General features: G+C 38.5%; 1 long non-coding RNA gene across 1 annotated transcript in view; it reads left to right on the top strand.

Moving 5' to 3' along the window:
• The window catches only part of LOC109271888 (uncharacterized), a 64,868-nt gene extending 64,564 nt beyond the window's left edge, over nucleotides 1–304 (top strand). The window contains exon 4 of the long non-coding RNA XR_008418523.1: nucleotides 197–304. This is a non-coding gene — a long non-coding RNA (uncharacterized LOC109271888). The remainder of the gene's footprint in view (nucleotides 1–196) is intronic.
• Nucleotides 305–18,664: the final 18,360 nt, after the last annotated feature.

The raw sequence follows: 18,664 nt of genomic DNA, 5'->3' as shown, positions 1-18,664 counted from the left end.
CCTGTATTGCAAAGTTGCTGCCATATGGTTCCTGTAAAGGTTCTGCCAAAATCCCTGTGGTTCTCGCAAGAGCCTCTACCTCCTCTGTTCTTTTAATCTCCTGCTGTGGCGGCAGACATGGGAGAGACAGACAAGCTGCAAAGGGAAGTCGATGAAATGAAATTAAAGCCCTACAACTGTGTTTGTGTCAATGTAGATGGGGGTCCCCCCTCCTCGGTTTGCTCGCAGAGGTGGGTGTGAGAACCTATAGGAGTGTCTGGAAGAGATCCTGCGGAAGTCATTTTGCCCAGAGCTGGAGGAGACGCAAAAGGCAAGTATCAAGTCTCTGGAAGGCCCTGGTGGGGAGATAGCGGAGGGGGGTGGGGGCTGGGGGTGGCATTTCAAGGGGGACAAGCTTCGTGGAATTTTTACTTTCTAGAGGGAAGAGAACGGTAGCTGGAGGCTGGTCTGCATTTGTAAAACAACATACAAGACTACCATTCCTGACTCTGTTCTGGCAGACGGGGGAGAAACAGGCTTGGTGCCCATGTGGGGACTGTTTTTTTTTTTTCTCCTTTCATGATGGCTTTGAGTCCCTTCTGTTTCTTGGTGAGCTGTGTTTTGGTTGCTAAGTTGGGTGTGGATTTGTTTTGTATACCTGCACGTGCATAGTTTTTTTCTTTTTTTTTTATCTTTAATAATAACTTATGTGGATCATCTGTTTCTATTTTGCTATCGCTGTTCGAAGTAGGTAAGATGAAAACAGAATTTTGGTATCTGCAACTCATTCCGAAAATTGTACTGAAGAAATAAAATTCCTAGCCTGGGCTTGCTGAGACTGACAAGCCCATTGGGGTTTATGTTTCTGACCTAATATCACTTCCTTCCCAGCTGTCGAGATGTGGACCCATCAGAAGGTTTGCCACACGTGTTGGGGAGCAGAGAGGTGAGACAAAGGTCGCCTGGGATAGCACGCATACCGGTCTTCATGCTAGCCAGAGGTCCATGCGTGTAAGTTCTGTGGGTGATGTTCCTCCGCCTTGGCAAGTGATTGCCACTGCGCGCTTCTCCACGATCCTTCTCCTGCGCCGGCTTGGGGATGTTGTACCTCTGATGTCGCTGGTGGGCCCCGGGCTTCCGCCGGGTTTGACTGAGACAGTGAACGGCTCTCACTCCCCCCCTTCTCTCTCCCCTATTTGAATTGTCTGTGTGTGCTTGAAGATGAGGTAATTAAATACATCCTTGAAGGATACAGAAAGCAATAACACTCCTCTCCTTGCCTGATTCTGGGGGAGCACAATTCCTTAAACTACCAGGTTGGCTTGTCAAATGAGTTATTGTTTTTCAAAATATAGCCTGAACGGCATCCGTTATAATTAAGGCTTCTGGCTTTCGGTTTAAAGTGATATTTGCCAGTAAAAGCCTGCCAAAAAATAAATAAATAAAAGCGGGCTTACCGTTAAATATTGATTTAAGCTTGGAAACTGGCTCCAAATTTTGTTATACCAGTCTTGATCTCTGTGGCCTCTGGGCATCTGTTTCAATTTGGTCAAATTGAAATGGGGAGGGACAGTGCCAGGCTAACAGCAAGGTGATCCAATATAGTACGATGAGTTGTATTTGATGAAAAAGAGCCAGGCAGAGTCGTCTACAGATCCTGGGGACAGGTGAACTGAGCTCAGCTACAATAAGAGCTGATGGGCATCTTAACTCATCTTATGGGCTGACCTGAGCCGATGATGGGTTTTCTGTAATGTAAAAAATGTTGAGTAATCTTTTGGGGGCAGTATGGGATTTTTGTTTTGTGTTGTTTCTGCCTTTCTGCATATCCTGCTAGATGCAGGCTTCTCCTCCAGCTGGCCACTTTCCTCAGGATCCTTTCATGTCACTGGCAGGGATATTAAACAGCCCAGATCGAAAACTTTTTCCTGTGAACTGAATTTTTCGCTCCCTAACTGGAGGTTTTCTCCTATCGAGGAGAAAAGGTAAGGTCCTCAGGAGAATTTTCTCCCCCGGAATGTATTTACTTGAGGCTTGTTATTATCCACCTCTGTCTCTGACAAGAGAAGGCAAACAGGAAGAGGAGGGTTAAAAGTTCCTGAAAAAAGGGCTCTTGATGAGACTGAGCTCCACGGGTGCAGAGTGCCTGAGATCCATTCATTTCGACAACCTCAGTTATTCCGGTGCCTCTCATCATCTGTAAAGTTAACAAGGGCTGATAAGACATGATGAGGCAGGGTACTGGTTTGTATTTCCAGCCTCATAAATATTTCACAATACCATTTTCTTACAATCAGATACATTAGTTTGCCAAGTGTGGATGCTGCTGGATGCTCGCTCGGTGCTGGTGTTTCACAAAAGCCCTGCTTTTAAACCGGCACATTTAGGGCCTTGAGGTGCACATCACTTGCCACTGTACCTTGCTTTCAAATGCATGTTCTAATTCGGGTGAGAGAGTTGCTGTCTGACCTCTAGAAACTGCTGCTGTCTACCTTGAAAAATATATTGTTATGCTCTACAGGCAAAAAAGCATCCCTCTTAGCCACATTCTCATATTCTTTTTCGTTTTCCAGCCCTGCTATGCCCTTGTGTTTCTTTGTACTTCACACTGTGGACAGTAGAATCAGGAGCCAGAGGGTGAATTTAATTTGGAACAGACCCCCCTGTCTTGATAGAACTGCCTTTACTCAGGCTCAAACACAGCAACCTGCAATTTCCTGAGGCCGTAACTCAGCCGGGGCTCTCACAGGCTCTAAAAATGAAGTCCAGACTCAGCACCTCTCAGAGCTCACCCAGCTCCTACCAACAGCACAGAGTGGTGTGGACGCCCGAGTCAGTCGAGTAGCAATGGTTTTCTCCCTGATGCAATCAAACGGAGTGCACGGATATCACTTGATTAACAGCTGCGGTATTAATTTCCCTTTTTGGTTGCTTGACTCACAGCAAGAATCATGTCAAGGCAGCAGAGAAGCAATTAAATTGATTTTAATCTTTGTCAGAGAAGATAACATGCCTCTTTCTCTTCTCATTTAAATAATTAAAGTTTCAGTAGGTATTATTTCTGGCTTTAAAGAAATTGGTATCTTAATGTAATAGAATCCTTGTAATTATATACTTAATGGTTCTTAATAAGTTAATCATGGTTTTTCATTTAAAATGTATTTTTTACTTATTAAATTTTTTTGTTATAGTATCTTTGCTTTTAAGGAGAAGGGGGGAAACACAAAGAAATAGATATAAAAGAGTTCTGTCATTTCTCATTATTAATCCTTTCAACAGCTATCTCCTCCTCCTTTTGTGGTGCATTGGACTTAAGTTTGAAGTAATATTTTTACATTTCAGTGCATTTACAAGAAGCCCACTTCTTTTAATGACAACATATTTAATTTTAATGATGATGGAGTTTTTGGCTTCTATGAAAATTTCCTTAAAGAACATCATGTGTATTTCAATTGCGTGGAGTGCCTTTAAACTTCACATTTCATTAAGGTCTTAGAGAAATATTGAAAAAATATTGCAAATGGTTTCATTCCTCTTTGGTACTCGGTCAGACATTCTACAGTTATTTTACTCCTCACCCCAATATTGTGAAATGCCTTGTAAACATTTCAGAGCAAAGACAACAGGGGTAGAATGCACAGATTGAGTGGCCCTCCTCATTAGAGGTACATTTTCACTGTAATGCATGTGTAGCCCCCAGGATATTGAGCATCACATAATTTAACTGTCATCAACCCCCGTTGCTACCACTGGGATGAGTGACTTCTGAAAGAGGGGAAGTGTTATCCCAGAGAGAGACTAGTTCGCAGTTCAGATCCCGATCAAGAAATGAACATTTCACCAAAAGGCTTCAAAATGCCTCCTCCTCTTTCAGGATGGTGAACATGGATCAAGAGGAGAGAGACCACAGGCCCTGGACCAGAACCATCAAGGTTAGGGAGAGGCAGCATCCTGGAGCTGTCCCCTTTACCCAGAGTTTTGGAGGGATGCAGTCTTCTGTAGAAATTAATTGATAAAGACTGACTTGTTCGCTTGGTATTTTGAAAGAGAGCTTCTGCAAGCTTATATATGCTATAAATCACCAAATGTTGATGCCTGTTGGTGGACAGATTGGAAAAGACACCTCTTCCTCCTGGCACGACTAGCACGGGACAGGCTGGATTTCAGCCCTTACTCCTACCACTCCCCCACACCCACCAAGTGGGTGCTTCTTTGCAGTGCGCAATCTGCACAACTGTACGTGGCTTGAAAACATGCATAAGCTAAAGCTAACAACTCCTGAAACAAATTCTGAAGCAAGGAGTGAATATATTAATGCCAGTGGCAAAGAAGGTGAGCAGTATGGGCAGAAGGAAGCATCACAGAGACCGCAAAAAGAATGCTGTAGACCAGCTCATAGTAGACACTTCTTGGCCATGCTGGTTAAGAATTATCACCAGTTTCTTAGGACTTGGAAACTTGGAAATACACTGAATGTCCTTTCTAGTTCGTTATAGCGTATGTATGTGTGGTTCCCGTTATAGAGTATAGCTTTGGTCATTCCTATTTAATCTTGAAGCTGTTAATCCCCATATGACTGTTACATTGAAGATTCTGAAGCCCAGAATATTCAAAACCAGCATTCCTTACTGGGAAAGGATGTTTATACAAACACTGAGGCATGGAAGGGAGTTAGGGGGAAAAGGGAAAGCAAATGTCATTCCAGGCAGAGGAAATGAGTTAGGCAAGGGTGTGGAGGTGCATTAAGAGGATGGAGTCTTTTAGGAAGTGTTTTTGCACCTGATTAAATCTGGGTGTCCCTGGAGATACTGAGTTGATTATAGCACATTCCCTGCCCCGGAGGAGCTAGAAGTATTTTGACATCTACCCTATTTGATCTTCACACAAATTCCATAAATTAAGTAGCAAAGATCTTATCAACTGAAAATCACTGGGGAGGAAATTGGAGCCTAAAAAAGTACACAACACTTAAGGTTACACAGCTAATTCTAGGTAAGCTGGGACTGAAACCCAGCCCCCCAGTGGCCAGCCTGCGTCTTCCAACTAGATCAGAAGAGGAGGGTAGCTTTTTCCTCCCTCCTTAGGATAGGGCAGCAAACTTTTTCTACAAAGCATTGTTATGATTATGATTATGATTTATCAGTCAGTAGATATGGAGGAAGAGAGTATAATCAGGTCCATTCACTTCTCTTGGCTACTAGTGAAAATATAAAAATTTTTGCAGGGTGAGTTAGCAGGAGTGAAATGCAATGAAAAGTGTACTTGTGAAGAGAATAAAGTTGATTGAAGGAGTGCTGAGTATTCATATCTTTAAGTTTATTTACAAATAAAGAGTTAAAAAATAACTGTACACTTATCCTGGTGAGCACTGAGTGATGTAGAGAATTGTTGAATTACTACATTGTATACCTGAAACTAATATAACACTGTATGTTACCTATACTGGAATTAAAATTAAAAACTTAATAAAAAAATGAATTCATCCTGCCAATGAATTTCCTGTAAACAAACATTCTCCTCTAAGAACACTGATCACAAGGCATGTTTCTAACGGGACACTACCCATGTTCAGGGATCTGTCTTATTTACTCTTTTGCCAGTAGTCCCTAGCATAATGTCTGGGCTAGAGGATTCATTCATTCATTCAACAAATATTTATTGAGCACCTACTAAGTGGTGGACATTATTCTGGGAACTTAGGATACAGCAGTGAACAAAATGGATAACCTAAAAGATACACTCATAGAGCTTATATTCTGGTGGAATAATTTAGTATTTATACAAGTAAATAAACAACCAAGATGTGTTATGAGGAAAATCAAACAGGGATTGTGATAATGACTAGACGTGATTCAGATGGGTGGCAGGGGCGTCCTCTTTGAGGAAATAATATTTGAACTGATATGTGAATGTGAAGATTCAAATGTAGGAAAAAGCTCGGTGTGTATCAAAGATGGAAGGAAGGCAGTGCGGCTCGAGGCTGAATGCACAAGAAGAGAGAAGGGATGTGAGGATGAATGTGAGGGGTTTAGAGACGGTCGTGTCAAAGAGCGGGGTGAGAGTTAGGTGACGTCAAAAGCTGATCCATGCTGCTGGAGTGTTGAAAACACCATGCTACAGAATTTCTTTAAAATTTCATCAAAATTAAAAATGTTTGTGCTCCAAAAGACACCATCAAGAAAGTGAAGAGATAGTCCAATGGGAAAAAATATTGGCAAATCAGATATCCGAAAAGGGACTTATGTCCAGAATATATAAAGAACTCTTATAACTTAATAGTAAAAAGACAAATAATCCAATTAAAAATAGGCAAAGAATCTGAATAGGCATTTCTCCAAGGAAAAGATACAAATGACTAATAAGCAAATGAAAAGATGGTTGGCATCATTAATTGTCTGAGAAATGCAAATCAGAATCATGAAATAGCCCTTCATACCTATTAGGATGGCTGTAATAAAAAAGATGATAACAAGTGTTGGCAAAAATACGGAGAAATCAGAATCTTCATAAGCTGGGAATGTAAATGGGAACATTAAGTGGTACAGCCACTTTAGGAAACAGTCTGGCAGTTCCTGTAATGATGAAACATGGAGTTACCACATATCCTAACAATTTTATTCCTAGGTATGTGTTCAAAAGAAATGAAAGCCTCTGGACACATGAAAACTTGTACAGCCAAATGTTTATAGTGGCATTATTCATAGTAGCCAATAGGTAGAAACAATTCAAATGTCCAGTTTGTCCAACTGAAAAATTAATAAACAACATCTGGTATATTGGATGGGGTTTTGGGGTTATGGTGGGGTTCGGAGCCAATGGCCAAGAAAGAATTCTTGAAGACGTCTTGAAGACTAAAGCATGGGGACACGACCTATGGGCAAAAGAGCTGTACTGGGGTTGTGAAGAGTGACTCATATGCTATGGGGCTGGGGGAGGTAAAATCAAGAGGAGGTTTCTTAAAGGGATTTTCCATATGCTAAAGACTGGATTACTGGAGGCCTAGGTGTTGTCAAGCTAAAGTTGTTTTTCCCTCTGGCAAAGCATTAACGTTAAGACAGTAAGGAGTTCCTGGAAAAACGTTCTACTCTTCCTGCCTCAAGTATTTGTCAATGGGCTGCAGGGTATAAGGAAAGTCAATTTTATCTGCCATTTCCTTCTTTTCTTTGTTCCCCACATCACTCTGGAAGGAAGGGTGATGTTGGGGCTCCAGGAAACTGAGTCTATAGGTTTCTGGAGATTAGGCTATTGATAAGATTGCCTTTTTCTTTGTAATTGTACTAAGATAGTTGTAAACTGATGGAGATTCTTAACAGTTCAACCATCTGCTTTCTGTCCTTTCCTTTGTTCTTTGGCAGCCTGGAGAGCCTGAGGAATATCACACATATCCCACTTGGGGAGGGAGTTGTGCTGGCTTGTGCTTTGCCCTCAGCTTGCCTTATGGTCCCTCATCATATTCATACAATGGAATTTTATTTCGCCATAAAAAAGAATGAAGCACTGATACATGCCACAACATGGATGAACCTTGAAATTATGCTAAGTGAGAGAAGACAGTCACAAAAGACCACATAGTATATGGTCCCATTCATATGAAATTTCCAGAATGGAGAAATCTGTAGAGACAGAAAACGTATTAGTTGCTTAGAGGATGAGATCATGGGAAGATAGAGGAGCGATAGCTAAAGGGTATAGGGTTTCTTTCTGAGGTGATGAAAATGTTCTAAAACTGACTGCGGAGATGGTTGCACTTAATCTGTGAAGATACTAAAAACCATCAAATTATGTACACTTGAAATGGGTGAATTGTATGGTTTATGAATTACATCTCAATAAAGCTGTTAAAAACCACTAAAAAAAACCCAAACACACCCCAAAGCCTGAAGGTAGGCCTCACACTCACTAAGATTTTCAGGCTTTTCAGATAAAATTTACTAGTCCCATCAGAATATCTTTGTGCCCAACGGAGAATCATCAATGAAACTATTCTTAGAACACAAAGCTTTCCTTCCTAAAATACTGGAAAGGAGCAACACCTTGAACACCACAGGAAACCCATAAATATCTAATTTGCACCACTGCATGATAAAAGCAGCTTGCTTCTTCCACTCATTAGCAACACTCAAAAATATATTCTAGCTTCTTGCCTGCTAAAAGGATATTTACATTTCCTCTTTGCACCAACCACAAAAGCCCTGGTTATTCCCACAGTTTCTCTGCAGTTTTGGTCCACTTGAACTGTATTTGGAAAGCAGGCAGAGAGCCATTCTGGGACAAACGCAGTGGTGAAAAGTGCATGTGCTACATGAGAATTCATTTAAATTAATGCGTTTGGAATCATGGAGTTCTAAGTGAATTGAATTTGGAAACTATTTCAGTTTCAGATGACAGGAAGCCAGCCATTGTATTCCACTACAAGTAACATGCTCTTTATCCTGTAGATGACAATCATTGCTTGCAGAGGCAAATTTGAAGTCCTTTACGATAGGAGAAAATCTTAATCATCTTTGTACTCTCTACAAGTTAGGGCTTTTGTACATAATACATACAAAAAATTTTAATTGAATTTGGATTAATAGGTTATGAGGGTTTGAGAATAAGATCAAGAAAATTTTTCAGTGATTGAACATATGACATATGTTGACGTAAGAAGGAAATGGAAGGTAAGACTTTCCCAGTAACTTTTAGCCCGAGAAAGTCAAGCACTGTATCTGGTAGACACAAGCATTCAGTTCAGTGGATGGGGACTCTCTGTGGCAGAATAGTTCACCAGGCTTTGCCACAGTTTACACGAGATATCTAATTTTCTTTCATTATGAGACTCTCAAGAGCTGGAGTATATGGGGTTTTGTATTTGCCAGTCATAGGAATCAAACTTGCCTCTTCCCTTTCTCTTGCCTCAATGTTGACAATAATGAGGCACTACCCTTGTGTGTGAAGCTTAGTCTGAAAAAGCCTATTGGCTTCCCTTTTGGAAAAAAAAAATTAACGGTGATTTCCATCAGTGTCTCCCTAACCTTTTCTCTTTCCTCCATCTAGTAGAGCAGAGCCTATTTTCTCATCTTCTCTGTGTCCATTCAGGTTACATGGATGAACCTGAAATGTCCCAGTCTCCTAAATGCATTTCTGAATGTTGGAGATATGTTTCGAAATCCTAGGTATAGGGTACTAATGCCATCTTTACCACACATATGGCTCTTAGCACTTTACAGCTCAATTTTCTGCTTAAAAGGGTGCCTCTTATAAACCAGCAAATACAGCAAGTGACTAATTAGCCAAATTAATGAGGGCTTGTTTACTTGAAGTCCCCAGTGCCCTTGGAACTTGGGATGTTTCATTATTACAATCTGCAAGTGGTTTCCTCCAATTAATTTTTAACATACGGCTCTTGCCTCTTCTCAGTAATATGTAATATCCTAATACTTCAGAGGGGCTTGCGAGCATTAACTCATTATTCCTCATAGGGGACTACTGGAAGGCTGAAACAAAAAGGAATCATAGTGCTTTTTTGTCAACACTGATTTTTCGCATACCTTATTACAAATCCTACTCTATAGGCCAAAAGCAAAACTAGTAAAGAGCAACCATTAAAGCCCATTCTGAGAAAAAGATAGAAAGGAATAAATATATGTAAATATGAAAGAAATTTCTCTTTGCCACGTAATAAATGATAAATAAGCTAAGAAAAGTCATTCCCCTTATAGCCCTTTGTCTTCTAATTGGAGATAAACTCAAATCTAATTGGGCACATGGAAGCAAGTATCTAGATGCACATTCAAAAGTGATGTGTGCATCTAGAATATATACAGAAAGAAGTGAGGTGCACATGTAGAGTACATTCAGAAGTAAGGAGTGCATCTAGAACATTTACAGAGCAAGATCTGCATGTAGACCACATTCAGAGTGATATGCATGAGTGATGTCACAGAAATGATGAAGTCGGAAGCTCTAAGAACTGGTTCTTCCAGTGAGGTAGCCATTTAACCAGTAAAAACAGATAGACTCATGTTTTTCAGAACTCTAGAATCTAATTTAAAAAAAAAAAACCTTAAGATAATGGAGAGAGAGATTAATGAAGAAAGTGATTGCTAAATTTCAGCATTTAGGGAAATCTCTGTCAGGTCATTGAGTGTCTGCTGAGATTGAAGCAGACCTTAGGGATCACACATAACAAAGAATACAGTCTGCAAAAAATAGTTGGAAAAAGTCACTTAACAAATGGATGACTGAAGCCCTCAGCAAACAATAACAGCAAACCATGGAGGAAGAGAGACTCTGATTTTCAGAGTTACCACATTTTAATGTCAAACGTCAACAAAATTTTCAACAAAAATTATAAGGCATACAAAGACACAGGATAGTATGGCTATTCACAGGAAAAAATAAATTGACAGAAATGAGTCCTGAGCCAGCTCAGACATTAGGTTTACTAGAAAAAGACTTTAAATCTAAAGATCTAAATGAAACTGTTGGATAAAGAACTAAAGGAAACCAGCAGAACAAATGAATGAATAAATAAAGAACATCAATGAAGCCATAGATATTATAAGAAAGAAATGAAATAGAAATTTTGAAGGTGAAAAGTACAATAGCTGAAATGAAAAATTTGCTCGAGAGATTCAGCAGTAAATTTGAGAAGGCAAAATAAAGAAACAGTAAACTTAAGGACAGGAATATTGAAATTGAGTCTAGGAGCAGAAAGAGAAAAAAAGAATGGAGAAAAAAGAAAAAAACCTAAAGGATTTGTGGGACTCTATCAGCTATACCAACATATAATTATGAGAATTGCAGAAGGTGAAGAGAGAAAAGGGAAAGAAGTCATATTGAAGAAATAATGGCTGAGAATTTCCCAAAATAGATGAAAGACATGAATCTACACATCCAAGAATTGCAACAAACCTTAAATAGGGTAAACTCCAAAGAAACCCACAGCAAGACATCTTATTATCAAACTACTAAAAGCTAAATACAGAGAATATTGAGAAGAGCAGTTAAAAGCAATTCATCACTGACAAGTGATTCTTAATAAAGTTAACAACTGACTTCACAGCAGAAAGCATGGAGGGCAGAAGGCAGTGAGTGACATGTTGCAAGTGCTGATAGCAAAAAAAAAAAAAAAAAACAAAAAACACAGAAAACCCAACTCAAAATTCTACATCTAGAAAAACTACTTTTCAAAAATGAAAGAGAAATTAAGACATTTCTCAATAAACAAAAGCTGAAAGAGCTCATTGCTAATAGACATGCTCTGCAAGAAATGCTAGTCTTTCAAGTTGAAATGAAAGGAAACTAGATAGTGACTTGAAGCCATATGAAGAAATGAAGAACTTTGGTATAAGTAACTTACATAGGTAAATATAAAAGCCATATTATTGTATTTTTGGTTTGTAACTTTTGATTTTCTTGTATGATTTAAAAGACATGCATAAGATTAATTATAATTCTAGGTTAATGGGCACACAGTATATACATATCTAATTTGTGATGATAAGGGCATACGGGGAGAGAGAAGTACAGGAGCACAGATTTTGTATGCTATTAAAGCTTAGTTGGTATCAATTTAGATTGTTAGAGACATAGTATGTTAATTGTAATCTCCGTGATAATCACTAACAAAAGTAACTGAAGAAATATACAGGAAAGGAAATGAATAGGGAATCTAAATAGTACACTAGAAAAAATGAAAACAAGAGAAGGCAGTGTCAGAGGAATTGAACAAAAAGATATAATACATAAAGAAAACAAATGACAAAATGGCAGAAGTAGGCCTTTCTTCTCAGTAGTTATGTTAATGTAAATGGTTTAAATGTACCAATTAAAAAACAGACCACCAAAATAGATTAAGAAGTTGTTCATCTATATTCTGCCTACAGCAAAAGGTAATAGTGAGGTGTGCATCTAGAGCACATTCAGAAGTGAGCTGCACATGTAGAACATGTATAGAAGGTCCATCTCTAGAGCATCTCCAGCCCATTCAGAAGGGAGATATTGGTGTCAATGATTACATTGTAATTTATTCAAGATTATCACTTACATCTTTATTTAAAACTTAAAAAAATTAATAATTCTATCTTTGTATTTTGACAAATGGCTATCTCATATATTTGGGCACTAAATTTGGAATGAGTTTTTTCAAAAGAAAGGTGAGAACCTGGGTGGCTCAGCTGGTTGAGAATCTGGCTCTTAATTTCAGCTTAGTTCATGTTCCCAGAGTCATGGGATTGAGCCCTGCTTGGGATACTCTCTCCCTCTGCCTCTTCTCTGGCTTGCTCTCTCACACTGTCTCTATTTAATAATAATAATAATAATAATAATAATAATAATAAATAAAAAGAAAAGGGAAAAGAGGTTTTTTTTGACCACCAACTACCAACGAGTAGTTCTAAAACATGGCAACAACAAGGTTAGGATTTGCATCTGAGTCAATGGAGATTTCGTGAAAAGGAATATTTGGCATTTTGAAATTTATAGAAACATTAAGAAGAAAGAAAGAATTCAGCATCTGTGCATACCAGTTACTCACTTAGAATGTAGGGAGAATGGGTTTTGAGGTTGTGTTTGATGAAAGAGAGCCTGGTTTGTTGACTTGGTGGGGAGGAAAAAAATATTCCAGGTTCAGGGAGGAGGCAAAGTAAGTGTTGAATAGAGAATGGCTTTGGAGGCTAGGGAAACAAAGGAAACAATAGAGTCCAGCCCTTTCTTGTAGCTAATGGTAAATGCAGGTTCTTGGGAAAAGAAACAATAATCTTACCCTTAAATATGTGGAATTATGCTTGACACTGAGGAAGATAATAATGGACTGTTAGTGGCCTCATAACTTTCTCTCCTCCAACCATTTGATGTATTATTTTCTTAAGATGTTCTCAAAACCTTTTGATGACTGACTTTCTATTGACAGGAGTGTAAAATTCAAGCTTCCTGGCTTGGATTCAAGGCCTCCCACAATCTGGTTCTTACCTGCCTTTCCACCCCTGTATTTTTTAGTCTTCCAACTTCTCAGATGATAGAGAAGACTATCAGGCTAGAAGACACAGGTTATACATATTTTTGATAAATCCACTGTTTTTTAAAAAACTAGGTATTTGAATACAGAGATAACCTAACAATATCCTGAGCCTTTCTCTTTCCCTCGTCTGCAAAAAAGTGTTTTGGCTTTACCTGCAGTTTCTTTGCCTTTCTTACCTCCTGAAGAGTGTTCTGCTATTGCCAGGCCAGATTTTGGAGGATTCGTGATGCAAAATGAGAAAGATAGGTGGAAAAGGTAGAACAATCAGAGTGTTCAGACCAGATGTGGAGGAGGAGGTATTTTTAGAGAGTCCTGAGGGGAGGGGCATGAGAGGTGTTCCAGGGTATGAAAAAAATATATGGGAGAAGAAGTTAAAGTTTTAAAAAACATATAGCTGTGAAATGTCATTCTTCAAATGTAATCCAAAGGGGTTGAGTGATTTCAGAATTACTCTGTTGCTGAACAGTGTCTTGCTGAATGTGCACTGTTGAGACTGAATCACATGGCTCCTGTCTTCAATAGGCGTACATGAATGATAGTGACGTTCTGGAAACTAAGTGGACGTGAGGTGGAATTTGGATTAAAAGCACTAGTCCTTTTCGATTCCTATTTCTGAGACTCAAAGTTGTGTTTTATTTACAGTTGTTTCAAAGCCATCTTTCAAGACTTAGTTCAAACATGACCTTCTCTGTGAAAGCGTTTCCTGGTACTCTTCATTTCCCTAATGGAGTTGACTCTCCTATGGGTCTCACTTCTTATTTGGATATAATTCTCTCATTTCATCTATGACACTAAATTTCTTTGTCTGTCTCTCCACTGACTGTGACTTTTTTGAGGGTGGAAACTCTCTTTGTATCTTTGGAGCCTAGCACTGCACCTGGTACACAGTAGGCATTTAGTGCACACTTGTTGAATAAACAACTTATTAGCCGTTGTTCCTGCTTATCGTCTCTCCCCATTTCCATGCCCCCATCCCACTGCCTGGGGAATATTCCTGAAGAAGAACAACGACAAAAATACACAGTGGCTCCACACTGTGTATTAAAATGAGAGTCCAAATTCATCAGCATAGCATTCAGGATTCCTGATAATGTGACTTTAAATTATTTTTTAGATCTCCTCTTACTTTAAAACACTTTTGTTCTACCCAGATTGGATAGCTTGAGTAGTTTTTCTTTTTCTTTTTTTTCGTAATGGTTCTTTTCAGTGCAAAGGAAGAACTTTATAAAATATCCCAGCACATTCCCTGCCAGCTTCAGAATTAGCCCTTGCAGTTGTTATAGTAAAAGGAGGTGGGACAAAGGGATAGGAAAACAAAAGATCACACAGGAGAATGTAAGTCATTGTGAATGTTCCAATTTCTGTGTTAGGCAATGGGAATCACTGGTGTTTATTGTGTTTTAAATAAGCAAGCAAAATGAACAAATAAATAAACAAAGCTGCATAGACCAATGATGAAAGTGTGCCATAAGAATCAAGGGTATGATGAATCTAATTCCATGAACTTGAAATAAACAGAAGGGTAGCTGCTATTTGCAGAGTAATGGGGAAGAAGACTATAAGTAACATACCTAAAGCCTCTCGTTCCCTCTCCTGCATGTCTGAGACTCTTTCTGCTTTCTCTCTGCCACCTTCACTTGTGAAACAGTCACAAATAATAGAAGATAATATATTTTCTTAAATTTTTATGTATAGGTATGTACGTAGAAAAGATATTCAAGGGGACGCCTCACTGGCTCAGTTGGTAGAGCGTGAGACTCTTGTTGTCAGAGTCTTGAGTTCAAGTTCCATGTTGAGTGTAGAGATTACTTAAAAATAAAATCTTTAAAGAAAAAGTAAAGATATTTAAGTTTTATGTTGAGGATTTGTCAAAATGACTTTTTGTGGGTAGTCCTCAAGGTTTAGTGTGCCTAAGAAAAACCTCGGACTTCGTTGTTAATTTAACATTTTAAATTTCTGCACTGGCCTCCTAGAGGTTCTGATTCATTAGGGCATTTTGATGTAGGTGATCCGAGAAAACTATGTCATTATATGACTTTGGTGAGGCTTTTTTTTTTTTTTTTTTTTTGAATATCAGATTGAGCCACAGAGTTCTCAGTGGTATAGAAATATACAAAGATACTGAAGACAGTCAAGAAGAACATCAGAAATGGTTAGAGTACTGGAAGGATTGATTTGAGGCATTTACCAGGTTTAAAGGGTCTAAATGTGTCTAATCCTTAAAGCCTAGCTCAGCAACAACTAATGGGAGATGTGATAATGCTCTACAAACATTTGAATGGCATAAACATCAAAGATGGAGAGAAATTACTTAGCTTGTTAGAAGACAGTATGGTTAAGAGTAACTAAAAATGACCTCTGGGCTGAATCTAGGATTAGCTTTATGGAAGCAAAGTGATTAGCTTTTAGGGTAGACACTTAACAAAAGTGACAAATCAATAGAGATAAATGTGAAGAAAAATTGATCTGCAAATGAGTTGATCTCACTTTTATTTGAAAGTGGGAACGAGAGCTCCCAAATTTCCTCTAGTGTCCATTTCTTCCTTTAGTACCTACCTGGCCCTTTCTCCCATCTGCTCTCATGCTTGGCCTTGGCAAATTTTCAGTTGTCCTTTGTCATATCTTTGGGGATGTCAAATGACAGGCAGCCTTGATTTTCCAAACCCACAGTTGCTGGTGTCCTTTTCTTCCTTCCTTCAATAAATACTTATTAAGCATTTATTGTAAGTCCAGACACTAGGTAACAAGAAAGAGGCTCTGTCTTGAGAGAGCTTGTATCCTAGAGGATTACTGGTTATTATGGACTGAATGTTTTTGTCTCCCCAAAATGCATATGTTAAAATCCTAATCCCCAAAGTGATGATATTAAGGCATGGGGCCTTTAGGATGAGGTCATAAGGACAGAGCCCTCATGAATGGGATTAGTGCCCTTATGTAAAAGATTCCAGGTTGGGGCGCCTGGGTGGCTCAGTTGGTTGAGTAGTCCGATTTCAGCTCAGGTCATGATCTCATGGTTTGTGAGTTTGAGCCCTGTGTCAGGCTCATTGCTGTCAGCCCAGAGCCTGCTTCAAATCCTCTGTCTTCCTCTCTCTCTGCCACTCCCCCTGCTCATGCTCTCTCTCTCAAAACTTAATGAACATTAAAAAATAAAGACCTCGGACAGTTCTCCAGCCCTCTTTATGCCTGCCACATGAGGACACAGTGAGAAGTTGGCAGTCTTCATCCAGGAAGCAGGCTTTCACCAAATACCAAATCTACTGGTGCATTGATCTTGGACTTCCAGCCTCCAGCATAGTAAGAACTATGTTTTTTGAGGTGTCCAGGCCATGAGATTTTTGCTATAGCTGCCTCAACTAAGACATTGATGATATTCCACTTGCCATGTTTCTAGCTGGAAGTGGTTGAATTTTTTTTTCTCCATCTCTTTTACATGGAGAGAGCACAATAGCTCTTGGCTGTGAGCAAACCCTACAAAGGCAGGTGGCAGGGAGAAACACCACTATGATACAATGATATATGAGCCTTGGCCCAAACTTCCTTTCTTTCTTTCTATTTCTTTTTTTTAAGAATTCAATTTATTTAAACAAAACAACAACAATAACAAAAACAAATCTGTTTACACATTTGTATCTCCCCTCACCCCCCACCTATTGCAACCACCAATCTATTCTCTGTATGTATTAGCTCGAATTTTCTTTTTAAGAGTTCACATATAGTAGAAATCAAATGGTATTTGTCTTTCTTTATCTGGCTTATTTCACTTAGCATAATGCCCTTGAGGTCCATCCATGTTGCTGCAAATAGTAAGATTTCATCCCTTTTATGGATGAATAATATTCCAGTGTATATATACTACAATTTCTTTATCCATTCATCCATCCATAGACACTTAGGCTGGTTCCATATCTTGGCTATCATAAATAATGCTGCAATGAACATGGGGATGCATACATCTCTCCGAATTAGTGTTTTTGTTTTTACTTGGTAAATACCCAGAAGCGAAATTTCTGGATCATAGAGTAGTTTTATTTTTTATTTCCACAGTGGTTGCACCAATTTACATTACCAACTATAGTGCATGGGATTCCCTTTTCTCCACATTCTTGCCAGCACTTGTTATTTCTTGTCTTTTTGATGCTAGCTAATCCAACAGGTGTGAGGTGGTTTTGATTTCTATTTCCTTGAAGATTAAAGATGTTTAGCATCTTTTCCTGTACTTGTTGGCCATCTGTATGTCTTCTTCAGAAAAATTTCTGTTCAGATCTCTTATGTTTTAATTGAATTATTTGGGTTTTTTGGCTATTAAGTTGTATGAGTTCTTTGTATATTTTGAATATAAGCCCCTTACCAGATGTATGATTTGCAGTTATTTTCTCCCATTTAGTAGGTTCCCTTTTCATTTTGTTCCTGGTGTCCTTTGCTGTGCAGAAACTTTTTAGTTTGATAGAGTCCCATTTGTTTGCTTTTGCTGGTTTTGGTGTCGATGTCAGAATCAAAAAATCATCACCAAGACCTATGTCAAGGAGTTCACTGCCTATGTTATCTTCTAGGAGTTTTATGTTTTCAGGTCTTATGCTCAGGTCTTTAATCCCTTTTGAGTTAATTTTTGTGTCTGTTGTAAGATAGTGGTCCAGTTTTGTTCTTTTGCATGTGGCTGTCCAGTTTTCCCAGCACCGTTTATTAATGAAACTGTCCTTTCACCATTGTATATTCTTGGCTTCTTGGTCACAAATTAATTGACTGCATGCATTTGGGTTTATTTCTGGGCTCTCTATTCTGTTCCATTAATCTATGTGTCTGTTTTTATACCAATACCATACTGTTTTGATTACGATAGCTTTGTAATATAGTTTGAAATCAGGGAGTGTAATGCCTCCAGCTTTGTTCTTCTTTCTCAAGATCACTTTGGCTATTCAGGGTCTTTTGCGGCTCCATACAAATTTTAGGATTGTTTGTTCTATTTCTGTGAGAAAAAAATGCCATTGAAATTTTGATAGGGATTGCGTTGAATCTGTATATTGCTTTGAATAGTACAGACATTTCAACAATATTATTTCTTCGAATCCATGAGTTCAGAATATCTTTTAATTTAATTATGCCTTCTTTGATTTCTTTCATTAATGTCTTATGGTTTCCAAAATATAGTGTTTCACCTCCTGGACTAAATTTTTTTTAGGTATTTTATTCTTCTTGCAGTTGTAAATGGGACTGGTTTCTTAATTTCTCTTTCTGTAGATTCCTATTTGTGTATAGAACTGCAACAGATTTTTGTGTATTGAGTTTGTGTCCTGTAACTTTACTGAATTCATTTATTAGTTGTAACAGTGTTTTGATGGAGTCTTCAGGGTTTTTTATTTTATTTTATTTTATTTTTTTCAGGATTTTTTATACATGATGTCGTGTTATCTACAAATAGTGACAGTTTTACTTCTTCCTTTCCAATGTGGATGCCTTTTATTTCTTTTTCTTGTTTAATTGCTCTGGCTAGACATGGAGTAAGAGATGACTTTAAGGTAAAGTAAAAAGAAAAAAACACACCCACACAATTGGTGAACTTAGGTACCATCTGCTGCCCCCCTGCCCCCAAAAGGGACTATTCTTTCCTTTTCCATACTACTTCTCCTTACATCTTAGACTGCAAGTTTCTCTTTTGTGATTTGCTCTCTCAAGGCTGGTATTCAT

Source organism: Panthera pardus, unplaced genomic scaffold (assembly GCF_024362965.1).
Source record: "Panthera pardus isolate Hobbes unplaced genomic scaffold, ASM2436296v1 HiC_scaffold_11, whole genome shotgun sequence".
NCBI classification, from domain to species: domain Eukaryota; kingdom Metazoa; phylum Chordata; class Mammalia; order Carnivora; family Felidae; genus Panthera; species Panthera pardus.
The sequence above is the reverse complement of the archived record's forward strand: the minus strand, read 5'-3'. Positions and strand labels throughout refer to the sequence as shown.